The sequence below is a fragment of the Homarus americanus genome, unplaced genomic scaffold (assembly GCF_018991925.1).
Source record: "Homarus americanus isolate GMGI-L3 unplaced genomic scaffold, GMGI_Hamer_2.0 scaffold1024, whole genome shotgun sequence".
In the NCBI taxonomy this organism is placed as follows: Eukaryota; Metazoa; Arthropoda; class Malacostraca; order Decapoda; family Nephropidae; genus Homarus; species Homarus americanus.
Window position 1 is genome coordinate 8,149,165 of NW_024715228.1, and position 6,035 is coordinate 8,155,199.

A 6,035-nucleotide genomic window follows, 5' to 3' on the forward strand; every position below is an offset into this window, starting at 1 on the left:
CAACACCTGTACGGGCAAAGCCATACATCATTCCTCAGAGACTGGTGGAGCCGGTCAAGCAGGGAATTGGACAGATGGAAGCAGGAGGCATAACTGAAAAGTTCTCATCATCGTATTGCAGTTCCCTCGTAGTAGTCCAGAGGAAAGATGGAGGTGTGAGAATTTGCAGTGATTACCGGCGGGTGAATGTTATCACCAAGGTGGATGCAGAACCGATGTGTGACCAGAGGGTTATACTCTCCAGACTATCCGGCTCAAAGGTATTCTCCAAATTAGATCTAACAAAAGTTTTTTTCAAAATCCCTCTTCATCCAGACAGCCGACCAATCACATCTTTGAGCACTCCTAATGGGTTGTACCAGTGTACAGTTCTCCCTTTCGGCCTCGTTAACAGTCCGGCTGTTTTCAACAGAGCAATGCGGAAGGTCCTACACGATATTCGCGGAGTGGAAGTCTTCGTGGATGATATCCTCATTCACACTGCCACAATTGAAGAGCAGATCATTATCCTTGCACAAGTTTTCCAGAGGTTTCAAGATTTCAACCTTACCGTTAAGCCCAGCAAATGCGAGATCGGCCGAGATCAAGTTCAATTTTTTGGACACACTGTAGGAAGAGATAGGTGCCGTTGCCAGCGAGACAAGATCAAGAAGGTTCAGGACCCTGAGAGGCCCCCCACGAAAAAGCAAGTAAGATCCTTCCTGGGCCTTGCCGGATACTCCAGGGATTTCATCCCAAACTTCGCAGTGATCGCGCTACCACTCTCCGAACTTTGATAAAACATGCACCAAACATCTCACCACGAAGATTCATTCAACACCTTGAAAGATCTGCCATGTAAACAAGCAATTCTTCAGTTGCCTAATTTTGATAAACCTTCATTCTCAGAACAGACGCTTCTCTGGACGGGATCGGAGCTGTACTTCTACAAGAAAACGAGGGCGAGGTATATCCGGTGGCATACCATAGCAGGAAACTAAAGCCCGCGGAGAAGAATTACAGCACGGTTAAAAAAGAATTACGGTACTTGCCGTAAAGGAGGGTATAACTAAATATTATTTTTATTTATATGGTGAAAATTTTTCCTTAGAAATAGATCACATGCCCTTAACAAGCCTCCCCACCTCTAGAAACTCCAATGCAAGATTAACACGGTGGGCGTTATCTCCAAGAATTCAATTTCACGATTCGATATATCAAAGGAAATGCAAATGTCGGAGCTGATCTTCTTTCTAGACTTATGGTAAGGGATACAGATAATTATTAGTAGATGAACCAACGTCGGAAACAGGGCCATAGAATTGTGAAAATTTCCTTTCCTAAAGAAAAAATTATTTTAGCAGGGGCGAATGTCATGCCATGACTGTGGACCAGCTGGCTAAGGACTCGTTGGCTGGTTCAAGTAGCAATTACTGACATCAATCAACGTCACAGAGCGTCATAACGGGACTGGCCAATGAGACGGGACTATGAGGTGGTGTGACGGAGGTGAGCTAGCAGCCACGAACCATCACCTCCCCTGTCGGACTCCTGGCCTGGCCCGGTCAACAATTACTGCCGTGAGCTGTGGGAGTCCTGTTGTGAGCTGTGTTTGCTGTGGGAGTCCTGCCGTGAGCTGTGTGTGCTGTGGGAGTCCTGCCGTGAGCTGTGTGTGCTGTGGGAGATACGCCGTCAGCTGTGGGTGTCCTGCCGTGAGCTGTGTGTGCTGTGGGAGTCCTGCCGTGAGCTGTGTGTGCTGTGGAGTCCTGCCGTGAGCTGTTTGCTGTGGGAGTCCTGCCGTGAGCTGTGTGTGCTGTGGGAGTTCTGTCGTGAGCTGTTTGCTGTGGGAGTCCTGCCGTCAGCTGTGTGTGTGGGTGTCCTGCCGCAGCTGTGTGTAGTCCTGCCGCAGGCTGTGTGTGCTGTGGGAGTCCTGCCGCAGCTGTGTGTGGGTGCTGCAGGCTGTGTGTGTGTGGGAGTCCTGCCGTGAGCTGAGTGTGCTGTGAGAGTCCTGCCGCAGGCTGTGTGCTGTGGGAGTCAGGGTGTGGCCATGCGTCGTGGGAGTGCTGCCGTGTGGTGTGGGAGTCTGCCGTGAGCTGGGTGTGCTGTGAGTCCGGTGTGGCCATGCGTCGTGGGAGTGCTGTCGTGCTGTGAGAGTCCTGCCGTGAGCTGAGTGCTTGGGGAGCCAGTGGCATGCGTCGTGGGAGTGCTGCCGTTTGCTGTGGAAGTCCTGCCGTGAGCTGTGTGTGCTGTGGAGTCCAGTGTGGCCCATGCGTCGTGGGAGTGCTGCCGTGTGGTGTGGGAGTCTGCCGTGGCTGTAAGTCCAGTGTGGCCATGCGTCGTGGGAGTGCTGCCGTTTGGTGTGGGAGTCCTGCCGTGAGCTGAGTGTGCTGTGGGAGTCCAGTGTGGCCATGCGTCGTGGGAGTGCTGCCGTGTGGTGTGGGATTCCTGCCGTGAGCTGTGTGTGCTGTGGGGTGCTGCGTGTGGTGTGGGATTCCTGCCGTGAGCTGTGTGTGCTGTGGGAGTTCAGTGTGGCCATGCGTCGTGGGAGTGCTGCCGTGTGCTGTGGGAGTCCAGTGTAGCCATGCGTCGTGGGAGTGCTGCCGTGTGCCATACCAGTGTTGTGTGTTTTGATTATTAAATTCCACCCTTACACGTTGTTAATACCAACCCGATTATTCTATTGGAAATATCATAACTTGTAGCAGTTGTCACAGGAAGTGTTACAAGAATATGTATCAGAGTTTGGATGTTTTGGTAAGAGCCAAATTCTCTGCAAACTTTTAGTGAGGCATCAGCCGTTTTTGGTCTGTCTTTCTCTTCACGTCTTTTCCAATTGTTCTGCCATCTTGCAAATTCTCCGTGTACCTCCTCCATACTGCCATCAAGATGCTTAATGTATATCACAACTGCCTCACTTACTTCTGAGAACATTCTACTTACACAAAGAGAAGGTATTAGGTAGAGGGTTTCCATCGTTCAAGGAACAAAGGAGTCGTAGTAGTGGTGAGAAAAGGGGGGGGGGGGTCATGGCCGAGTAGCCTCCCTCCCTATATACGCCACTGTCCCCACCCAATTCTTTTCACTTAATACTTTTTCCCCAAACCTCCCCACCCAATCTTTTTTAACCCATACTTTCTCCCCACCCAATCCTTTTTAACCCATACTTTCTCCTCACCCAATCCTTTTTACCCCATACTTTCTCCCCACCCAATCCTTTTTACCCCATACTTTCTGCCCACCCAATCCTTTTTACCCCATACTTTCTCCCCACCCAATCCTTTTTACCCCATACTTTCTGCCCACCCAATCCTTTTTAACCCATACTTTCTGCCCACTCCCAATCCTTTTTACCCACTTTCTCCCACCCAATCCTTTTTACCCCATACTTTCTCCCCACCCAATCCTTTTCAACCCATACTTTCTGCCCACCCAATCCTTTTTACCCCATACTTTCTCCCCACCCAATCCTTTTTACCCCATACTTTCTCCCCACCCAATCCTTTTTAACCCATACTTTCTACCCAACCCATACTTTCTCCCCACCCAATCCTTTTTACCCCATACTTTCTGCCCACCCAATCCTTTTTACCCCATACTTTCTCCCCACCCAATCCTTTTTACCCCATACTTTCTGCCCACCCAATCCTTTTTAACCCATACTTTCTGCCCACTCAATCTCCTCAACTACACACAGTCTCCCTCACAATCTTCCCGAGACACTTTGACCCCATCTCTTTTATTACTAAGACTCTTATTATCTTATCAGAATCGCCTCTTAATCTGGGTCCTTCCACCTTCCTTCTTGGATTACGCAGTTCAATTCTGGTCACCGTATTACAGAATGGATATAGAATCCTTGGAAAGAATTCAGAGGAGAATGACAAGACTAATCCCGGGCATTAGGAACCTTGAGTACAGAGACAGGTTAAGGCCTCTGAATTTGCACTCCCTCGAGAGACGTAAAGTTTGGGGCGATATGATAGAGGTGTATAAATGGAAGTCACGGCTGAACAAAGGGGACATTACATAGGTACTCAAACTATCCAACCAGGAGCGAACTCGAAACAATGGATTTAAATTAGACAAATTTAGATTTAGGCGCGAAATAGGTCAACATTGGTTTGGAAGAGTAGTGGACGAGTGGAACAAGTTACCAAACATCATCATTAACTCGAATACGCTGGATAGCTTCAAACAATGGTTGGATGGATATATGAGCAATAGAGGTTGGGTGGATATATGAGCAATAGGGGTTGGGTGGATATATGAGCAATAGGGGTTGGATGTAAATGGGACTGCCCAGTTTGGGCCAATACGGCAGGTTGCTCGGCCTCATCATTTCTCGGACGGGCATCATTCCCCACGTGAAGGAAAGACTAAATAAAGCCAAAGTCGCCGCAGCCAAATTAAAACGTAAACTGATGCCTGAGAAGATACAAGTTCACCTGTACAAGGCGCTGGTGAGGCCTGTGTTGGAGTACCCATCTATACCACTCGTCACACTCGGGAAGACTAGACTACAACAACTACAGAGCTTCCAAAACAAGTGTTTGAGGTCAGCCAGTGGCCAAGCGCCGCCCTACCAGGAGACAGTGGAAACCATCCACCTTAGAAATAAAACAGAGGCCCTCAACGTCAGGTTCCATCGCCTAGGGAAGAAGGTTTGGGACAAGCTCCTGGACGACCCTCACAGCCCAGACCACCTACGCGGGGAAGACATCAACGGAGGGGGGAATGGGACAACTGGCCGCCGCCATCTGGCCGCAGCCCAACTGGCCGCGGGAAACTCGCCGCGGCCGACTGGCCGCCGCGGACTGGGGGTAAACTGCAAACGCCTAATTTTGCGCTCTCAAGGCAGGTTAGGTTAGGTTAGGTTAGGTACTTCATAAAGAAATTTTAATCCTTTTTTTTATCACACTTTCATCAATTTTGTCAACAAAAAGTTCCATATGGCGGCCAGTCGGCCGCGGCGAGTTTGCCGCGGCCAGTTGGGCTGCGGCCAGATGGCGGCGGCCAGTTGTCCTAGACCCAACGGAGGGCGACCCCACGCCTGGTGGCCCTGGAGTCTGCCCGCACTACAACAACCCAACCCGCGACCCATCTATGTCCGCCACAGTGATCCACCTTAGATTAAAACTTAGATGAAATAAATTCACATTTAACAAGTTACAATCTAGTGAGTCCATAACGTAATACAGTATAAGATTTTAATAAACTTGTAATTGTAAAATCAAACTAGTCATTGTCTACTAAAATAACCATTGTGCAACCTCATCCTAAATCCTAGGTTAGCTTAGTTAGCCAACAAACTCTGTAATATGTAAAACAAGGGGTGTCGTCCCCCTCTGTTTAACTCATTAAACTTCTTTTCCAACCTTTCCCCCCACGACTATATGTTGTGACTTCTCTATCCCTTATGTCTGGCTGTGCCTTGAGCCCCAGCATGCCTTTCATCCTTTCCCCACCTTAACCTAAAAAAAAAAAAAAAAAATATGGGCCAATAGGCCCGCTGCAGTTTCCTCCATTCTTATGGTCTTATGTTCATTCCTTTCTCCTTCACCCTCCTTCTTCCTTCTTTCCTTACAGGTTTTCAGTCTTTTTCACTTTCTTATTCCTCTTTTCTTTTCGTTTTGAATATTATTAAAAAATCGTCCTGAATTTTGCATGTTTGTGTTATATTTCCATTTCATCTTTGTGTAGTCGAAGGGGCTCGGGGAGGGGGCACTCGACTAAAATTCTTTCTATCTGGAAGGCGTAAAAAATCAATCTCTCTCTCTCTCTCTCTCTCTCTCTCTCTCTCTCTCTCTCTCTCTAAGGGAGGGAGATATACAACTTGCCGGACTATCCATGAAATGAGAATTGCTGGAGATTTTTCCCACACACAAAATAATCTCTTCCATTTAACTGCCTTAGAAAAGAACTGGCGGCTTAAAAGAAGATCCACAATAGATTTTCCGATAATGTCCAACCACCCTTTCACTGCCTGAACGCACTCACTCACTCACGTACGACTCCCAAAGAAAATTATAAAAAAAGGTACTATCGCTTGACATAAT